Source organism: Euprymna scolopes, chromosome 20, assembly GCF_053919585.1.
Source record: "Euprymna scolopes isolate OS-2025 chromosome 20, ASM5391958v1, whole genome shotgun sequence".
NCBI lineage: Eukaryota > Metazoa > Mollusca > Cephalopoda > Sepiida > Sepiolidae > Euprymna > Euprymna scolopes.
The window spans coordinates 64308006-64330288 of NC_136501.1; the positions used below are offsets into that span (position 1 = coordinate 64308006).

At 32.3% G+C, this 22283-nt stretch overlaps 1 protein-coding gene across 14 annotated transcripts in view; it reads left to right on the forward strand.

The window, feature by feature from the left end:
• LOC145241450 (mitogen-activated protein kinase kinase kinase 15-like) overlaps positions 1 to 22283 on the forward strand; it is a 391615-nt gene that overhangs the window by 62334 nt on the left and 306998 nt on the right. The window lies entirely within an intron of this gene.

The window sequence follows — 22283 nt, forward strand, 5'->3', positions numbered from 1 at the left end:
ATCGAAATATGCTTAGTCTATGCATCAATAACATTTCTTCAGCACTTTTACATTATTTATGTATTAGCGGCGAGGCGGGGGGGGGGGGGCTGCGTTGTTCGATTGTAAATACGCTTAAAGATACTTTAATTTATCCAGATTTCGTATATATTATAAGAGTAAATTCTCTATCCATTATTTCATATGATATTGTACCCAATGTGTAGTCGTGATTTCAAAAGTAAGAAAAAAAAATTATGACTTGTGTGCCATCAGCTAGAATTGAAACCAAAACGGTAGAAGTAAAACCTGTGACATTACTACTGGACCATCATCAGTCGGATATGAAATCATCTATATATCTATAAAAGTGAACGTGTCTGTGTGTGTGTCTGTGTACATTTCCCTACGCAATAACTCTGTCAATTTTTAGTCCACAGACTCGAAATTTGATATACAGGGTACTGAGATTTCGGAAAATCGATGTGATTGTCTTTTGGCCAGAAATTTGGCGATTAAGGGGTCAAAGTTCAACGATTTGACCTTTGAGAACTCTACCAAACTGCTCCAACAATTTTGGGTCTACGCACTTGAAATTTTAGATATAGGTTCCTTGGGCATGGATCTAACTTAATAACTTGATTTGAGCCCAAAACAATAAATTTTAAGGGGTCATAATAAGGGTCAGTTAAAAAAAAATTGACTTCTGTAGTCTCTTCTAAATTACTCAGACAATTTCTGGTATAAATATTTGAAATTTTACATAAAGGGTATTCAGAGATAGGGCAAGCTTTTTCATCAGTTTGGGTCGAAAATTTTAGTTACCAATATATAAATGTATGTATGTATGTATGTCTGTTTGCATGTCTGCCTTAAACTTTCAATAGAGGTGATGGATTTTACCAAGATCAGTATCGTTTTAAAGCTCGACCTTTCATACGACAAATATGGACAAATTGGCTAAAAATATTAATATCTTCTCCTTCAACGAGGCACTTTTCTACAGGGGAGGGGGTCACTTTTTTCGCCGATATTTTTAAAAGTTATCCTCTCCTTTAGATTGTCTAGCCTTGATTTAAAAAAACGTTGCTTCCGGTTTGGCGGTGGTTGTAACATCATAAACGTTAGGTTTTACCCTGTTCTTTTCCTCCTTTGCGGTACGGGTTCGAGCCTGCCTTCCTACTACCACTTTTTTTTTTTTTTTTTTTTTTTTTTTTTTTTTGCTCAACATACACATCTGAACACCCGGGCTGAAATGCTAGTTAAAGATAAACTAACATGAATGTACAAAATGAATGATGATTTGTGCATGTGTAGAAAGCAACTTCAGTCGATTCCCACTGGGCAAGTTCTGATTTCTTTCAATTTTTACCTCTTCTTTCTTTCCAATCTTTTGACCCCTTAACAACTATTTTAACCGGCTAAAGACCCGTAAAAACAACCCACAAAAAATGCAATCATTTGAGCCGCTTAGTGTCACATTGCAAACTTTCATCTCGAGGAAGATAGTTTAAAAAAAAAATGTGGACAGACATAATGAGTTTTATGAGATTACTAACAGGGAAACCTGACATTACCTGGGATTGAATTAAGATTAAAAAAAAAATGTTCTACTCTTCCTATACTTCTATTGTCATCGAAATCGATAAAATCATCCATTTTTTCAATCAAAATCGATCTCCTGCTTTAGTCAGGGATCCACCGTGGTACACCGGGAGGAAGCTTCATATCCTTCTCTGGCAATGACTTAGTCGGCAATACATTGTATTCTACATTGGACTCTAGAGAAAATACTGCTGATTTTATAAAATTATTTTTATACAATGGCTTGAATTAAAGTTTAGAATGCAAACACCAAGTATCATGGTTAAATTGTGCTCTAAACAGAAAAGTTCATTTTGAACTTGCTCCTACTGTTGATTTTACACATCAGGCCCTTCTGGTTGTGTAGTGAAAATTTTTCTTAGATACATTGGTGATGTTAACTTTGAACAAAATTGAACTATTCCTTTTTTAATCAATTTTTTTTCGATTTTTGATATTAGCTGTTGTGTCAGAATACCTCCAATGATCTAAACACTCTCAGACACAAAGTATATTTGTGTGAAAATTTAAAAAATCAGCCCAGCCGTTTCAGAGTTACATACATCTAGTGATAAGTGAATTCACTTTCGTGAACTCTGTATATACTTGCAAATGATCTACTCTTTCTGGTGTAGTTCAATAAAAGTGAAATTGTCTGTGTGTGTGTACATTTCCCTACCAAACTACTCTGTCAATTTTCAGTCTACAGACTCGTGATTTGACATAAGGGGTAGTGAAATTTAGTTTAATCGGTTTTCGGCCAGAAATTTGGCTGCCAAGGGGGTCAAAGTTCAAAAGATTTGACCTTTGAGAACTCTACTAAACTCTGCAACAAATTTTGAGTCTAAATACTTGAAATCGTAGATGTAGGTTACTTGGATTTGATTTTAGCCCAAAACAAATGTTAAGGGGTCAAAATTTTAAAAATCTTTGACCTCTGCAGTCTCTACCAAATTACTCAGCCAATTTTTGGTCTAAACATTTGAAATTTTACATAAAGTGTATTCAGACATAGGGCAAGCTTTTTAATCGGTTTTTAGCCGAAAATTTGGCTGCCAAGGAGTCAAACTTCAAAAGATTTTACCTTTGCGGTCTCTAGCAAACTATTCAGCCAATTTTGGGTCTAAACATTTGAAATTTTACATAAAGTGTATTTAGACATTCAGCAAGCTTTTTAATCAGTTTTGGGGTGAAAATTTGGCTGCCAAGAGGTCAAAGTGGAAAGAGTTAACCTTTGCAGACTCCTCCACCAATTTTGGGTCTAAATACTTGAAATTTTAGATGTAGGTTACCTGGACAGGAGTCAGTCTTTTTATATATATATATATATATATAAGTTATTAACAGTACATAGAGCCTGAGCAAAACCAGGCTGAACTGCTGGCAATAATATACAATTTGATTAGATTAATAAAATATTTACTTTAAAACAATGTAAATGAATAAATTTAATTGAATGCAAGAATTTACATTCACAAAATTATTAAATAATTAGAACTAATTATATCTCTGTATGAGTAGTTGTGAACAAAATGGCTCGTAATAATACAATTGTTAATTTTGGTGCTTCTTCAAAGCATTGAATTTCAAATAAAACCAATGGTATCTACTTAATTGTCATGTCGCAATAATGAACATATCCAAAAATTATGAAACCACGTCTCTTCAGAGACTACTGTTGCTACTAATTCACTGCTGTCGCAGAAAGAGAAGTAACAAGTCAAGCAAAGACTAAAAGCATGAAAGGGAGATAATTGGGGGGGGGGGATTTTATTGAAAGCAGACTAGTGTCATACATTGTAATTAAATATGTGTTTATGGGGGTAAATAATAAAACTGAAATTAAACAAAGAACAAGTGAATTTATTGGAAGCCTGGAAAAATCATGGATTACAATAGAAAAATGCGAGCATCAAAAGTAATATGGTTAAGCTTTAACATGGAAAAGTAAAGGACTAGTTAAAACTAGAAAAGAAAAGGACAAGATATTCTAGTAAAAATATAAAACTTCAAATATTGCAGCATTAAGAATTTTTTAAATTCAATTTATAACATTATATAATTAATTCTTAATTCTGTAATATTTTAAGTTATAAATTTATTATATTTTTTTACTAGAATACCTTGTCCTTTTCTTTTCCAGTTTTAACAACCAGTCCTTTACTTTTCCATGTTTAAGCTTAACCATATTACTTTTGATGCTTGCATTGTTTCTATTGTAATTAATGAAAATAGTTTTCGAAGAAAACTAGCTAAAATTAAGTTTTGCTAAAGAAAAATAAACAGAGTTCAAATCGTAACAAGGGGGGGGGTAATTATTTCCTGAAAATCTTCAGCCAATTTCCATTCCATAGCCTGGAGGGGCATAGGCCACCCACAACTGTGTAGATGTTTTTGTAGAGAATTTTTTTTCAGGGTAAGAGTGCTGGCCCTATGCCCAACCGTCCCAGAAGGTACATACAATGCCTAGCCTTTCCAAATGTTCACCCATCTGGTACTGGCCAGGCTCAATGTTGCTTAACTTTGGTGATCTGGCGAGAACCGGTATGTCAACGTGATTGTACCGTACTTCGGCTAATTTAGCAAAGTCAGTTTTCGCTAATTGTCTTCAAAAATTGTTTTCATTAATTAATTTTCTACCTTATTGTTTTCGTAATTTTTGGATATGTTTATTACTGTGACATGACAGTTATGTAGATACCATTAGTTTTACTTAAAATTCAATATTTCAATTTTAAAATTTTGCTCTGATAATGAAGAAGCACCTTAATTTTTGGTAATTTATGGCATCCGAATGCAAATTACTGGTGCTTTCATTGTAATATTTATTGAATTTAATTTTGAGTAAAACTTGCGGAGTATGGGCTGTTTTACAGTTGTTGTAAAAATGAAACGGAAATTTAAATTTCATTCCGTTTAAATTCGGTACATTTTTACATCACGTCCAACTTATCGTTCACATTCGGCATGTCAACTTTTATAGGTTTTCGGATATGCTGACAAGGTTAGGGATCTGTTCTTAACATGGGGAGGTTGGGGTATTTATTCGTTGTAAACGTACCCGAAAACCTGTAAAAGTCGTCATTTTCAATGTGAACGGTGAGTTGGACTTACGTAAAAAAAAAAAATTAAAAAAAAAAAAAAAAAAATACCAAATTGACTCTTTTCGTTTAAAAATCAAATTATTTCGTTTTTGTTAATAAAATTTTATTTTTATGAAAAAAAAAAATCTTTATTTTTTTTTTTTTTATACATAAAAATTACGATTGTTGAATGTTATTCTTTCTTTTTGGGGGAATTGGGGCAGAATTAAAAAAAACCCATTAAAACGGAACGAAATTTAAATTTCCGTTCTATTTTTACAACAACCGTAAAACAGTGCATACTCCACAAATTTTACCTAATATAATTTTGTAATTTATTATTTAGGATTTTGTGTCATAGCTTTTCTTAAAACTTTATTGTCAAAACAATGTAAGCGAATTGGTGTATTGAAATTAAGTAGATTGCGGTAGTGATATAAAAACATAATTTCTTGATTTTATTTATCTTAAAGATTTTACAAAAATGTTCACAGTATAGTAAATTTTCTTTATAAAGCAAGGTATGGCACAAGGTCAAAATTGGTTGGAATGGGTTGGGAATCGATTGTCATCCTTTTTTTGTCTATTCTCTAAATTAGTTTCAGTTACCAAAATACTACATTTATTCTACAGATAAAACCTACTCAACTGTTATCCCAAATTGTTTGATGTTTTTTTATTTATAAAATATATATATATATATATATATATATATATATATATACAAATCCATTAGTTGGACCGGGGGGGATGTACTAAAAAATGTACTTTGCTAAAACGAAAAAATGCTATGCATGCTGGTTTTAGGATTCTCCCAAATCTAAGTATGAGCTGATTACGGTTTTCTAGGTTGTTTCAAGAGCCGAAAACAAGCAAGACAATTTCTAACCGTGGAAATAAAGCGGTATTATTAGAGGATAAAAGAAAGAAAAGCTGGATGAGATCCTGGGGTTATTGATAGTGTGCTGATTAACAATTTTTAAAAATAAAATCATCTATAATATAAATCTCACCTGTCTGTTTAAATGTATGTATGTTTCGCAAAAAGTTTCGACAAGCGACAGATTTTCACAAGATGGTATCATTTTGAAGCTCGACCCTTCGGACAACAAATATCGAAAAATTGGCTAAAAACATTAATTCCTTCACCCTCAACTGGGCACTTTTCTACAGGAAGGGGTTGCTTTTTTCGCCAATATTTTCAAAAGTCATTCCCTCTTTTCAATTGACTAGCCTTAATTTAAACCTATGTCACTTCTGGTTTGGTGATGGATGCAATAGCAAAGACGTCAAGTTTTTTTGGTTTTTTTTTTTCACGTTCTTTTCCTCCTTCGCGGTATGGATTTGAGCCTGCTTGCCTACTACCACTTTTTTTTTTTTCTCAATACACACCTCCAAACACCCGGGCAACGCCGGGCATCCAGGCTAGTTTAAAATATAAATAAATTTACATGGAAATTTTTAAGGGATATATAGCAAATATATAGTAATCGTAATCTCGGCTCTAACTCCTAATCATATTCAGTTGAATGTCTAACCTATCTCTGACTAGGTCATTATTTATCCCTCTTTCTCTTGAGTCCATACTTATCACTTTCCATGTTTTCCTTGGCCTGACCCTCATATCTCAGTTGTTCTATATGGCCAAAACGGAAGCAGGGAGTAAGTATTTTTTGACGGAGTCTCTTTAAAAATCTACCAAAAATCAAGTAATTATCCAATCAATACGAAATTTTCACCGATTATTAAGTGAAAAATGAACTTTATAATGGTATACTTTTTTTCATAATTGATATTTATGTATATATTTTTTTGTCTACAAACCCCCTTCTTTATTTGTGGGTACAAATATGTTTAAAATAATCAGCCGAAACTGAATAAAATATATTGTATTGTGAGGAAACAAAATAACGACTGTGCACATATCAGATTTTAAGGTTGAAAATCCGAATTTTGGAGGTGTTTAATTTTTCGTCTTTTTGTGTTTTGAAGTGTCAAATTCGTTGAATATGTTAAGTATTATTTTTCAGATTAGCAAAAAAAAAAAAAAAAAAAAAAAAAAAGCACATTTTCATTATTTTTACAAAAAACACTACTTTTAAATTATTGAAAAATAAATTAATGATTTTCTTTTAGTGAGCCCAACATTACTAATATACCATTAAATAGGAAATACTTTGAAGAAGCAATACCAAAAAAAGAAAAAAATTGATAAATAACTGCGCATTTTACTAAAAATATAATTTCTTTCAGCAATTTCTTGTTACTTGATATTAATTCACATATGGTAGACTGAGCGTGATACTAGATGCAGGAGTTGTCTTCAATACATAGAGTACCTGGCATTCTTCAAATGTTATCCATCTGATACTGGCCAGCCTCATCGTTGCTTATCTTTTGGCTTTATGTAGGCAACAAATGTATATATGTATATCGCTTATGAAAAAAGAATTAAACACTTCACTTAATCAAGTCAAACGTTAAAAATACATGGAAAAAGTTTTAGTCCTATGAAGGCTACCGTAGTTTATTTTAAACTATCATTAATTTTTTTTTTTTTAATTTCGCCACGTGAAATCTATACAGTAATATAAAAAGTTGGAATTATTTGAAATTCAGGTACTTATATTTTTGCATATTCTTATAGCAAATCATCCTAGACAAAAAAAAAAAAAAATTAATTGGTTGAAACTCTTTTAAAAAGAATATTTGGTGCTTCTACACTATTGGAACGAGATTTTGTAGTCGATAAATGGAATTTTCAGATAAACACAATGGTTTCAACTGATTTTTTTTTTTTATCAATTCTAATAAGTTATAATGGTAGCTTCCAAATTATACAATTGAAATTATCTGAATATTACTGAATTATTAAAAAAACAACTTTAATCGTGTTAGCAGGTGAAAATTTGCCGCCATCTTGTTTTTATAAAATGAAATGAAACGCAACAATAAACAAGGGAAGTAACTCTAAATTTTTAATGTGACCAACGCAAAACAAATAACAAAATAAACATAACATATATACATTGTTTCTGAGTTTGGTTTTCATTAAGATTTTTTCAAAATTGCTTAATATAAAAATAACTGTTGGCCTAAAAATTAAATAACGTAAAATACAAGTTTTTGCAACTGTTGAATGAATAAATGAAGCGTTTTTTTTTTATTTGTTTTTTAAGTATCAACTGAGTACTGTAGGAAATAAAAAAAATACGGATTTTATTTGAGAAAAAATAATAAATATTGCACTGATTCAATTTCCTCAGGTCCATTGTTGGAAAGTTCCGAAAACTTTTTCTGAGTTTTCCAAAAATTATCGGGAGGAAATTATCCCCCTTGTGACTCTTCTGTGTCTTACATAGGCATACATGACAAATTTTCTTTTCTTTTAATAAAAATTTTCTATCTTATCGATTTTCGTAATTTTTGGATATAATCATGATAAAAATGACAAGGAATACGTAGATACCATTGTTTTCATGTGAAATTCAGCATTAGGATTTCCGAAATTTCGTCCCAATAGCGTAGAAGCACCAAATATTTAAATGTTTTATCCATCGAGACAAAAATGGTGGTGAATGGTGTGGCTTGGGAAAATTTTAAATTCTATTAAAAATAGTAGAAAAAGTTTTATATTATTCTGCTTTTCATATGATAAATTTCAGGATTTTATCTTTCTGGCAAAAAAAAAAAAAAAAAATTGCTCAAGAATAATAGATTTTAATTCATTTTAATAAAATCAACTTTTTTTTCTTTTTTTTTTTCCATTTTTTTGGCCGTGCCTGTTCTATATCTAATAACCTAAGAACTTTCATCCATTCTTTCAATGTGACCATACCATCAAAGCTTCCTGTTCCGCATGCATTTCTCTATGTTGTCCAGATTTAATCTTCCTCTGAGTTCATCAAATCTGATCCTATTTTTAAGACTTGCGTTATACATCCATCATATCATGCTTGTATCCTTCCTCTCTATGCAACACATGTCCTCAACCCTCATTGGTGCGTTTCACTTCCATACATAATCACGCTTAATACACAGCTGTCACTAAATGTGCTGTTAATTCTGACATGAGCATTTCTTGGCACTTCTGCATGACAGTGACATGAGGCGAATGTGTGTATTTTAGTTTCAATAACGGCCGATAGAGGGCGTGTGTCAGGCGAACAGGGGTCGATAAATCGTACCTTTCTAAACGTTTGTGCAAAGACAATTCCTTGGAAGGGGTTTTTAAACAAATAAGGGAACTCTATCCTTTGTAACTGCAAAAACACTATATTCCAAAAAGGTTTCAATGAAAATCACTCATTGAAAAACAAAAAAAAAGACATTATCTAAAAGTTTCTATAAATTTTTATAAATAAATAGAAACTTCTATATTAAAATTATATTATATATGCTACATTAGCAGTGTCAGAAACCGATTTTAAGAATGCATGAAAAAAATTGAATAATTCGACCTCCTATTTTTACAAGCTTATAACTACTTGAAAAATGTAATTCAAACCCTAATTTTTTTTTCAATTAAAGGAGCAAAGACCAAATTAAAAAAAAAGACAATAACAGGTTTAATAACAAATTATGCAATATTTGTTTTTTTTTTTAATCTTTTCTTTAAAAAAGATTTGAAGAAAATCAACAAAATTTTTCTTCCTTCGAGTATAAAAAATCACTTACCTAAAAAAAACAAAAAAACGATTCAATGTGTAGTTCCATTCTTTATTGTTAAGACTTTATCCATATTTATATTTTAAATTCCACTTTTTTTTAAAATAAAAGAATTTTTTAAACGACTATTTGAAAAACGCGTGATTATGGAAGCATTTTTCGAAAAACCGGAAGTAATCTTTCTCCTTGTTTTGAGCTACGGATGAACAAAAGGACATAAAAACCACACGTTCGCGTTAGGCGTGTAGCCTTGTACCTGGAGAAATATGTGTTCCCAAAGTTTAAAAATAGTCAAATTTTACTCATAAGATTATTCTATAAAAAAAAAAAAAAAAAAAAAAAAAACTCCGGGAATTTTATTTTTCTTTTCTAAAAGAAATACATAAATTTTTGATTTATTATATTTTCATACTTTCTTGTCGCGTGAAATTTTTTTTTTTTAAATATCTAAAAAAAAAAAAAAAAAAAATATTGAATGAAATAGAAAAAAAATTGTTGTTACCGTCCATTACTTACTGGACAATATAAGCAGAACATGGCCTTCCAATTAAAAAAAAAAAATCAAGATGTTTTTTTAAAAAAAAGGTTTTAACTTTACACTGTAAATTTCCAAAAAACGCTTCTTTTGTTTGTTTTAATTTACAATATATTATCTTTTATCTTCAATTTGTGATATATAAAACTTTGGTACATTAATTAATTATTTAAATTTAAATAGACATTTCAAAATTGTGCGGGGTTAAAAAAACGTTCGTCTAAAATATTATATTCGGTTTGTTGGAAAGAGCATAAAATTTCACATTGACCCTGAAAATAACGTAAAAATTGAATCAATAGAAAAATTTTGATAGATTTTTAAAGTTTAAAAATTGAAAATATTTAACTCGTAAAATTCAATTGATTTCATTACGTAAAAAAATGGCTGCATGGAAGTGCGCCGGCACTGTTTTTTTAAAAATAAAAGATATTTCTATTACTTTTTATACAACTTTAGTTTATTTTGGAAGTATAATCCATAACGAAAATAAACAATCAACTTTTAAAAGAGAAATTACGAGTTTTTATATTTTATTCGCAGGTTCGTGTTAGGGGTGTCAAAAATTCCCCCCAAATTCTGATACACCTAATGCTACATTGACCAACAAAAATTATCTTTTGATATGTTTTACAATCTTACTGCGTGTTAAAAAAAACAAAAAAAAAACAAACAAATTATTCTTAAACCTCTATAAATGTTTGATGTTTTTAAATTTTGATACAATCAAATTCAAATTCAATGTTTATACGATCTTACTGGGTGGGGGGGGAGAATAAACAAAAAGACAATTTTTCTGTAAAGATGTAAGAAATTATCTTACCCGTTTTTGCCTATGGCAGAATGAAAGAGACACAGAAAAGCAACAAAGGCTCACCTTAAATCCAAGAATAATTTTATTTACAAAAGGGTAAAAAAGGAGTCCATATTGCAAAAGAGTGCCCTCTTTAGCTTCTGCCAAATGGCGGGTAGTTCTTGCCTAGAAAGGCGATGGTAGTTGTAGTTCTTGCCTAGAAAGGCGATGGTAGTTGTAGTTCTTGCCTAGAAAGGCGATGGTAGTTGTAGTTCTTGCCTAGAAAGGCGATGGTAGTTGTAGTTCTTGCCTTGAAAGGCGTAGGTAGTTTTCTTCTTGTGAAGATGCTGGTAGACTCGGCCGCTCGTAGAATTGGTTGAGGGTTCGCGAAATCCTTCCAGACTGTCGATACGATCAACGCACTTTGCGATCGATGATCATAAAATAATATGCCCCTTTGCGGGCAGAGATGATGAAGTAATTAATCCGTAGAACATTTTAGCCTCCGGCTAATATCCGCATTTAAAGAGCGGAGAAATAAATGGGGTAGAACCATGTCTTAGTTCATTAGGCATAGAGCGAGATTACGCACGTCAGCTTGGCACGACGTCATCTTGAAATCCTGTTTTAGAACCATGTCTTTAGTTCAATAGGCACGGAGCGAGATTACGTGCGTCCGTCTTTTTCGACGCCGAGTTGAATCTGATTTTGAAACACAAAATTCCCGCCAATTCTGAATCCTCCTTAGAAACTGAACAACGCAATGCCATTGGTTGAAATAATCGCGTGATTGCAAATCACGCGGTTATCGCCCTTGCATTTTGAAATTTCTAACAAAGAAAAATTATTCTTAAAGCTCTATAAACGTTTCATGTTTTTAAAAATCTATTTTGCTACAAAATTATATTTTGATACATCACTGAAAAAAAAATTATATTCATACATTAAATTATATTTTGATACATCTTTTTATTCAATAAATGTTTCGATGTTCATATATTTTTGCGTTATCGTAAACACTTCTTTATATTTGAGGTCCACATAATGGCTGATAGATGTCATTTCTCTGTTGCTAATATGTCACTGTCATGCAAAAGTTCCCATTTCTCTACATCGTTTGAACAACCTTCACTAAGCACTCGTTTACACAATACTGTTTAACTTGCTTAAAACCCTATGCATTAGAGAACATTTTAGTACAATAATTGAATTCATTTAAAACGCATCGCAAAAACAAATAAATAACATCTACGTAAATTGCGATATATCCAAACAGTCGTGCAAAATGGTCCAGTGGTAGGAGTTTAGGCTTCTTACCATGGAGTCCTGATTTCGAATCTGGCTAGATTCAGCCACTCTGAATCGTAGACGACGAAACACGTGTCAGTGGATAATTATATTTTGAGAACATCGGGATATATCTTCAATTATTTAATGCAGTTTAACTCCCTATCTTGCTTAGGTGGCAGCCCCCCCCCCCTTCCCGGTTAAAACCAGTTCTAAAACAATTAAATTGGGTTATTGTCGAGAAAATTACTTTTTTTCTTGATGAAGAGGAAACCCCAATTCAGGAGAAACAGTTTGGTCAGGGCCTGACAGCATTTAGTGAAAATTCTACCATAATTTCTCAACCTTGACACTTGTTATCTATTTATGATTGAACATTAAATGTATCTCTGAGTAATAGTCATCAAGCTGGTAACATGTTGCAGGTGGCCTATGTTTTCTTCCAATCGCAACAGCTTTGTAATTTGCGTTTGTTTTTATAACAATTGTGGGTTGGTCTGATGACGGACGCATGCTGGTTTCGCGAAGCTATCAAACTTGTAGCTGACTAGAAACTGGAGCGGGTGGTTGTTTTTTTATAACATGGATCAACACTTCTCACTACATCTGGGCACAAGACTGACACGCTTATGCAAATAATAATGCTCAGAGCTATTGCTGACTGCTGTCTCGTGGATTAAAAAAAAATTCCCTTTATTTTTCCTCATTATAAAAGGTTAATTTGAATTTTATTTGAAAGACATTGACATAATTATCATTAGTATAAACTCTACATTCAAATAAATATCTTGTGTTATGAAAAGAAAAATGGTATTTGTAGTTTAATCAAGACATTCAAAAATGAAAATATCGAAAAAAAAAAAAGGTTATATTGTACCGTTTTGGACTGAAGATCCCCCCCTCCCCAATTTAATTTAATTTGATCGAATAGTATTTTTTTTTTTTTTTTTTTTTTTTTTTACAGCAGAAATACACGTTTTTATGAAAGCGCGTTGAAGTCAGCCATTATGGAATTTGTTGATTTGGTTGTTTTTGTTGTACGGCATATCAACCTTTTTCAGGTTATTTAATGCCGAATCTAGTTATTTTGAGAAACGATTTTTAATGGAGTATATTTGTTTTTTTAAGTCGGATTCTATTCAACCCATAGTTGGGACCCTAACAGGTACTACCACTCCGGGTTAGAGTGGACCTGGGAGCAATGGCAATTAAAGGGTGGCTCCACACTCCCCAAGGCCCGCAAGCTGGGGCCTCACCATCGGATATAGTTTTAGGTCATATCCAGGACCTGGAATTTGTTGAACACGCCATGGGGAGATAACTTAATGTAAAGCACCGACACTCCCTCCCCATCTTTAATACTAGTTCTTCTTCCTAAAAATCGAACCTTTTGTTCGGTATCATAAATTGTTTTTTTTTTTTTTCGTTGTAAAAAAAGCAAAAATACTTGATGAAATTAAGTGAAATTTTTTTTTTTGGGGGGGGGGGAACTTCGTTCCATAACGAATATGTGCAATATAACCATTTTTCAATATTTTCGTTTTTTAATGTCTTGATTAAACTGTACAAGTACCAGAAAAATTTAAACCTTTTTCATGAAAGGTTTCCACAAGTTGTAACCAATGATTAATTTTCACATTTAAAATTTTATGTTCGATTTTTCAAATATGGAATTCCACAATTGTAAGAATTTTTTTTACTGTAGAAAATTGTATCATTAGGACTGTATCATTATTATTATTTGTATTTTCTAGAAGTTTTCACACAAACCATTAACAGAGATTACTCACTCACAACAACCAATGTTGTTCCCTGGAGTCTGGATGACAACAAGTCGTCTCAGATTTCTAATACTTTCCACCTCTTTTGATAACCTTTGCAAATAACTTTGCATAATTACAACAACCGCTTGCCATTGGCTTCTTACTAGCAATGACCATTGGTCTTCAATGGAATTTTGACAGCAATAAGCCTCTCCAAGGTACCAATCCTTTTTGCATTTATCCAGTGGAAGTCTGGTTAGTACTTTCCCTTCTCAATCATTACATCTGCTTTGACCCTTCATAACAATTTGGTATGGTGCCAGTCGATGCTAATGCTACCATATATTATTATTTTTGTTTACTAAATAACTATTAAAAAGGCAATATGTTTGTGTAATGTACAATTAACACATGAAATCAACACTAAATAAATTAGTATAATTATTAATTTAAATAAATAGTTGTTATTTTTTTTAATACTATATAAGATTTTTCCTTTACAACTACAAGTTCTTTGGAATTTTCTGTTTTAATATTTATAATTTTATCAAGGCCATTTTCTTTAAATATTAGGTTACCTTATGCTACAACAAAACACCGACCACTCTAATTTTTTTTTTTTTTTTTTTTTTTTTTTTTAGAGGTATTCGAGGTCGTTGACAACGAATCTGATAATCAAACCTGCCACAAATTTACTGTTTGCATGGTATGAACCCCTAGACCTTGAGACTATTTTGTGCCATTTCACAGTCTTCGGTAGTGTTTTTCTTAAATGATACGTTCGCGTACGAACAGGCATAGTAGGATGTCTTATAATATTGCGTAGGAATTTTTAAGCAGTCATTTAAAGTAAGGTTTTTAAAAAAAATGTGGTTTATTTTTATTTTTTTTGTCTTGCGTAGTTTTAATGCTTTTTAATTGATCTAAAAAAAGTTTTCACAAGCGGTTTACCAAAACATAACCACCAAACATTTTTTATGTTTTTCGTTCTTTTTAGGGCGGGGGGGGGGTATTCCATTAACAGGTACTTCTGCAGTTTAATCAACCGTTTTTCCGTAAGTAATGTGTTGACATTTACCATTCCACAAAAATACTGTTTACATTACCACATTTTTTTTTTTTAACTTTCTTATTTGAAAGATTCCTACACGATGTAATATGACACCCCACTACGCCCGTTCGCACGTGAATATATCATGTAAGAAAAACACAGCCGTGAAAAAAAAAAGGCGGTGAAATGGCACAAAATAGTCCCAAGGTCTAGGAGTTCATATCATGCAAACGGTAAATTTGTGGCGGGTTTGATTATCAGATTCGTTGTTAGCGACCTCGAATACTCCTAAAACACCAAATTAGAATGGTCGGTGTGCTGTTGTGGCGTAAGGTAACATTTACCAAATATTATTTTTAATTTAATTAAAATTATTTTTTTAATGATTGTAATTTCTTTATTTTGTATAATTGGCATAGATTTTTATTTTTGATTATTATTTCTTAGATATTAAAATAGGTGCACCTTAATAAAAGTAAAAATAAAACTGACACAAATGAATAAATGGGGGAAAAAGGCACAAAACAAGAATGTAGAGCAGTGCTTCCCAACTTGGTCTCCAACAATCACAATCATGCATGTGCGATGAAGCATTAAAGGGAAACACATTAAAAGGGAGATAACTCTTTATCTTGGTGATCTCTCTTTCCTTAAAGAGATTTGAATGAATAGTTATGTCTTTGACACATTTCCAGAAAGAGACAAGGTAGGATTAACAAATGTTATAGATCTCTCTCCAAGTAACACATTTTTGGACAAAGTATTTTTGTTTTTTCTTTTCTTGTAATTGAGAATTAATGTTAATAGTTGATTTCTACAGGAATTTTATTCAATTTTTTTAAATATTTGTCCTATATCTTACAAATACCACATCAACATATCTCAAAAAATGACTGCAACCCCACTAGTTTTAGTTGTTTAGTTGTGTTATTATATATTACTAGCTGTTGGTTGTAATAAGTAAAGAACAATAGTCCTATGTTAGACAATGTTAGCCATGACTACCATCCAGTTATCTGTTTGGTTGGAGCGTCAATGTCTGTGGCTGTAGAGGTTGATGTGGGAATGGCTGTCTCTATAATGGAGGTCACAGGTGTGCTTTCATCTGCTGGAATCATTGCATTGCATTTTGTGGGTCCTGCTTTTCTACCTACTTGTGTCAGCTTATCCTTCCTTGACTTAAGTTGTTGGACCAGGGTTCCTCTCTATTTGGATTGGTTGGCTGATAGGCTATCTCAGAACATGTTGATGCCCATAGTCCCCATATCATATTTCACATCAGTCCTGCAGTTGTGATCGCTTGATGGGTATCTTTCCAGTGGCCAGCTCTCTATGAGGCAGAAGTAAGGGATAAGCATGATAAATAAACCCAGGGGTAAATTTAGAAAAATTTAGGGTTTCAATTTAATTTTTTTTTAATTTTAAATGTAAGGTTTTTCATGAACTGGAACAAATACATCGAGGACATTGCAAAAGCTGCTGCAAAGACGGTGGCTTCCCTCTATCGAGCTAGAAGACTACTCACACCTGAGAGTATCTTATACCTTTACAAGGTCACCATTTGCCCATGCATGGACTATTGTTGCCACATCTGGGCTGATGCATTTACCACTAGCAGGACCCTCTTGGATAGGGTTCAGAAAAGAGTTTTCAATCTGATAAGTCCCATTTTGTCAACTCGGCTCCAACCCCTGTCCCATCACCGCAATGTTGCATCTCTGTGCTGGTTTTACAAATATTTTAATGGAATATGCTCTGATGAACTCCTTGTACTTGTGCCCCATCTACATACATATCCCCAACAAATCTGCTTAGCAACAAAATCACACCCCTTAACTGTTGAGGTCACTAAATGCCAGAAAGTCTTCTATTCTAATAGTTTTTCCCTTGAACAGCTAGACTTTGGAAGTCCCTTGTTACCTGCTTCACTGACTGTATTGATATGCTGACGTTTAAAAGTAACATAAACCAACATCTTGTTAATCTTTCCTAGGCATGGTCCCAAATAGTAGCCCCTTATGTGCAAGTGGCGATGTGCCTTGTTAGGGGTAAACCTGAGTACCAAAAAAAAAAAAAAATGAAAAGTAATTTTTTTTTTATGTCAAATTTATGAGAAACTAATCTCTCCACTTCAAATTCTAAAATACTTGTTTTAATTTTTTTTGCTTCTTGCTCCTTTCTGCCAATTTTTTCATGGTGTTCATATGCTTAAAAAGTTTTTCAGGCTGATCACATGCCTAAACATGGTAGAATCTCATTTTTGTGAGGAAGATGAATCCGTGAAAGGTGAATCAGCAGAAATCTACAAATTGACCATAAATTTTAATGACATTTGGAATTACTTTTATTTTGATCCAGATATTTTGTTCTTTTTCTTTCTTTTGTTTGGGTTAACATTTAACTTTAGGCGAAGCTTTAAAAAATGTTACTTTGCTCAGTTTCAAAATAACTTATTGCATAAAACCATTAAACTATTACATTTTGAAATTGTAGTTAAATAGCAATTTGAATTAGATATGAAAAAATGATAGAAAAGCCATCTCATTACTTTCAATATGGCTGCTGAAAATAAATAATGCAAAACAAAATGGAAATATAACCAGTTCGTAAAATGCACAAAGGAAATAACTCTAACCACTTTTTTTTTTAATAAAAGTTGAGGTCATTTCCCTTGTAGCATATTACGGACACTTATTTCCCTTCCATACTGAACCATTTATTTACAGCAGTCAGATTAAAAAAATATCCATTGTCGTGAGATGTTCTTTTACCATTTCGAGTGTTCAATAAAATAATATAATTACAGAATGTTACAGTAAAATCCAACACTTGACAAAAGAAGATGAACAAAAGTTGGAAATGCAGAGAACAAACATTTTATTTAGCAAGAGTTAGAAACTACATTATTTTTTCATGTAACTGCTGCTGGTGGGGATAACGTAATATCAGTTCTCGTTAAATTACTGAAGTTGAACAACATTGAACCTGGGCAGTAATAGATGGGTGATCATTTGGAAATACAAGGCATTGAATGTAGGACGTAAACACCTCTCTGCAAGAACTGCTAAAACCTCATTATCATTATCTCCCTTAACTGGGATAAACATGAGTGGGAGATGCTTGTGAACTTGATATTTCCATGAATCTTTGTCCTACAGAGGAAGCTAGTTTAACTTGCCATGGGTAAATGCTACTGGCAAGGCGGGTGAAAAATTAGTTACATGGATTGGCAACCATGTCCTTGTCTATAGCAGCAAACAACTCCATGAAGGTAGCCTTCAGAGAATCTAAAATGTTATGAGCATGTTTGTTGGGCTTAGCATCGATCAAACCCCAGAAGAAATAGTCAGGAGAAAGCAATTACTCAAGTTTGGCATCAAGTGGTGAAGAACATTGTTGAGCAGTAACGCCCAGTTCATCTTGGGTTCATGTACAGGAGAAAAATACTGCTGAAAGATGTGGGGGCGTCTGGCAGTGATCTCTTATCTGGGACTTCCCTGTAATCCTCAGCATCTTCTGTTAGATCTCAGCGCTGCCTCTCAGGCCCTTTTGAAAGAAGAACGAAGGCATAATGCCCCCCTCACTGGAGGTGATGCCAATAACCGTTATGGAGAAGGAAAACGTTATATGCTTCATGACCGTAATCTCCTTATCTTTGTAGATATACCTATTGTTTTGCTTGGTCAAAATTCTTTTTATCAGAGAACCTCAGCATCTTGGCAGACATGTGCTTGAACTCAGTTAAAAAGCCACTATCATAACCTTCCTTGGCTCCTTAGAGGCATTTATAATGAGTATGCAGTGAGATTTGTGGAAGAAAGTATAACCGATGTCCTTCTAGATTGTTCGGCAGATTGCAGTATTATGACTGCTCATGTCAGTCGATCTTGGCGTACATTTATCTAGGTTTGGATTTTGCTGCAGCATCTTGTAAATAATAATTTAGAAATTTATTAAAAAATTATTAAAACCAATGGTTTTTTCTTTGTTGTTTTTTTTTTTTTAGAAATAAATTATTTATATATTTTAAAGACATAAATACTTTCAACATAAATATGTCGTTCTCAAATTTAGATAAAAAAAAAAAAATTCTTCTTCATGTTAGATATAAAAATCTTTTGTGGATAATAGTCCATTTTATTAGCGGTTGAGGCCGAATGTCGGCGCACATTATATATACGGTTGTGTGTGTGTGTGTTTTTTTTTTGTTTTTTTTTTAGATAATGAAGTATTCATACTTTGAAACCTTGGTCGGTGTTTGAAATACGATTTATAAATTTATGAAAGCCAAATTAAATATAATTGTTTTATGCAAAAAGTTGCATTGAAATATTGCTAAGCAGCATTTAAAAAAATTCCTTTAAAATTAGTGTTAACAGATTTGACAAAAAATATATTAATGTTAGATAAAACTGTGCAAAATGCTCACTACTTGATAATTCGTAAAGTAAAACAAACACATAATTTATATCAAACACATTAGAATTAAATTCTCTACCTAACACACCAAATTTATATGACAAACATTAAATGTCGCCGCAAAAACTGAATGAGATAAAAAGTCCCATATAGGCATTAAAAATGGTTTTATCTTGTTTTTCTTGTATATTATGAAAAAAGGAATTATTTCGATTTAAAATCCATTTAGTATTATGCATGCAAACTTTAGAAAAGCAAGCTTCGAATGTGTCAGCATTATCATGAATAGGCGAAATCAAAACATGATGGCGAGTGAATTTGATCTAATGTGGGATTTGGCTTATTCAGATAATCTTGACACATTTCAAGCATGCTTTTCTCAAGTTTACATGCGTAAATCGATTTTAAATCAAAATGATTCCTCGTTTAATAATGTGCAAAAAAAAAAAAAAAAAAAAAAAAAAAAAAACCCTAAACATTTTTATTGCCTATACGGAACATTTTCTCTCATTTTGCTGCAACCTTTATGGTTTGCTTTTTAACGTTTATAACACGTTTTTAGTTCAGACGTTTTCTTTGATAAAATTTGTCTTCTTGTCTCTCAACAATTAACAGTGGCCACAAAATGTCAGCTGTAGTTGGCCACCATTTAATATTGAGGGTTGAAAAAGACAGATTTTAATGAAGAAAATGTGAAATGAAACGTGTTGTACACGTTAAAATCTAGTTTAAAAAAAATTACATTGTAATGTCGTTTGATCTAAACAGTTTTTTTTTTTTTTTTTTTTGTGAGTGGTTGTTTTTACAAATTATCGAGTGCTGTACTTTTACCGTAAAGTTAATTTCTGTTTTCTTTTTTTTTTTTTAAATTTGGTAATTTTATACTTTCTCATCTAAAGTGGATGACTCTGGCGTCAATCGTCTGCTGTTTTTGAAGGTTTATATCCTGTATGTAATATTTTGATTGCAGAAATTCCTCTCTGGACCAAATTACACTAGGTTTGCAATAACAAAGGCTACATACAGTTTTATTATGTTATTATCCACCATCTTATGTAACTTTAGAACATTTATTCATTATAATAAAATATTCTATCCTAGGAGAAACCTCATCACGATTGCAAACCTCTTACAAGGAAGTAGTTATTAATTTTCTCTTTAAAACTAAAGTACTAATACCACCACCAGTCTACACCGAGTACTATTATACACATAAACCACTCTGTCTTGGTAACTGGCTCATAGACTAATACACAAACTATTATCTTTCCTTTTACATTTACAAAAATAACAATTTCTCCCTAATTCAGTTCTGGGTATTCTCATTGGCTGTGAGTTCAAAAATCACTTATTCCGGAATATAAAAAAACCTGCATAAATAAAAGAACATGCTGAACAGTAACAAACATGGCCGCATTATTAGACCGTAAAACACACCAACTGTTTTTTTTTTTATTCCTTTATTTCTTAATTATAACACTTCGTTTACTACATTGACTTACAGAGCTCTTTCATTTTGGCATAAACGACCAGGCATGTTAGCACAAACTTGCAGGTTTCACTGACCGGCAAGCAAGATAACAAGGACGCAAATATATGTGGAAATATATGTATACATAGAGGGGGAGGGACATCTATCTATCTATCTATCTATCTATCTATCTATCTATCTATATATATATATAGAGAGAGAGAGAGAGACAGACAGACAGACAGAGAAAGAATGGGAGGGAGGGACAGATAGAGAGATGCAGAAAGAGAGAGAGATCAGTCGTGTTATATTTCCATACTCATTTTATTTATGTCACTAATTCATTCACGCATAGCGATACGTTTTATAGGCATTATTTCAAAGCCCAGTAAAGTGATAACTTCACTGTGGCCAAGGCGACAAATGTGTTTACTTTTTCTCCACCTCCTCTTCCATTTAACATTCCACGTTCGAGCCTTGACACTGCCAGTAACTTTTTTTTTTTGTTTGTTTGCTCGACACGGGACTAGATGCTATTTGTACTTTTGAGGGGTTGCTTAAGTTTTTAACTTCTTTTTTTACCTGCAGGCTCACAAGAGTAATAACCAATGTTAAATGTTTTGCTTCTATTTATAAACCCACTTAGCTCACGAACCAAAATACAATTGTAGTTCGCCTTTATGCATATGAAAAATACCTGAGTTTAATTTAGATCCTTTTAATTATGTGTAAGCGTAAATACGTCACAAACCTAATTAATTTGCTGTGAAATATATTTCTTTCAAAAATACATAAAATTTCTGTTTTTGTTGTATAAGATAAAATTTAAATAGGTTTACTTGGTTGCAATGTACAGGCTGGTCTATTTATATTGTTTATACTATAAATACAATTCTGTACATATTGTTTAAAATAATCATTAATTGTTCATTATTTAAATAAAACATTCTGTTTATAGTGTTCCTTTTCTTCAATAACGTTTACATGTTAAGGCACACGTGAATACAGGAATTCAGTTCGTTTGAACTGAAGTGTTAGGGTTCGAGAGTAATTTTCCACCTAAACTCTAGTCTTGCCAACATAAATATTATACCCGCCCGCCAGATTAGACACTGCAACCACCACATTTTTTGGTTTGTTCATAGTATTTGCGCGTGGGAATTGTGACATCGATTAACAAAGTTACATTTTCGGCAAATTTTTGACCAACCACACACCCCCACTCACAAAAGGGGGTGTTTATTCCGGAAGCCGTTCATAACATAGTGGTGTCCATTCTGAAAGCCGTTCTTAATGTGAGGAGGTTGGTGGTTGCGCTGCAACAGCAATAACAACAGAAGTACTTTAATTTTCTTTACGCAGGAATGTGTGTGTGTGGGGGGGGGGCATACTAACACCGGGCAACGCCGGTTAACAGGTTCTGCTAGTTTCATTATATTTCGGATTCATTTACAAAAGCAATTTCCTATTAGAATATTTTTTTTTCCAATTTTATTAATAAAATCAGTATTTTTTTTTTTTTTTTTTTTTTGAATGGGTCCGAAATATAACGAAAACAAGCAAAAGTTATAGTCTGTTAACTTAGAATCGGTGCTTTCTGACAAACGGATGGTTGAATGTGGTTAAATTTGTCCTCAATTTTGCACTAAT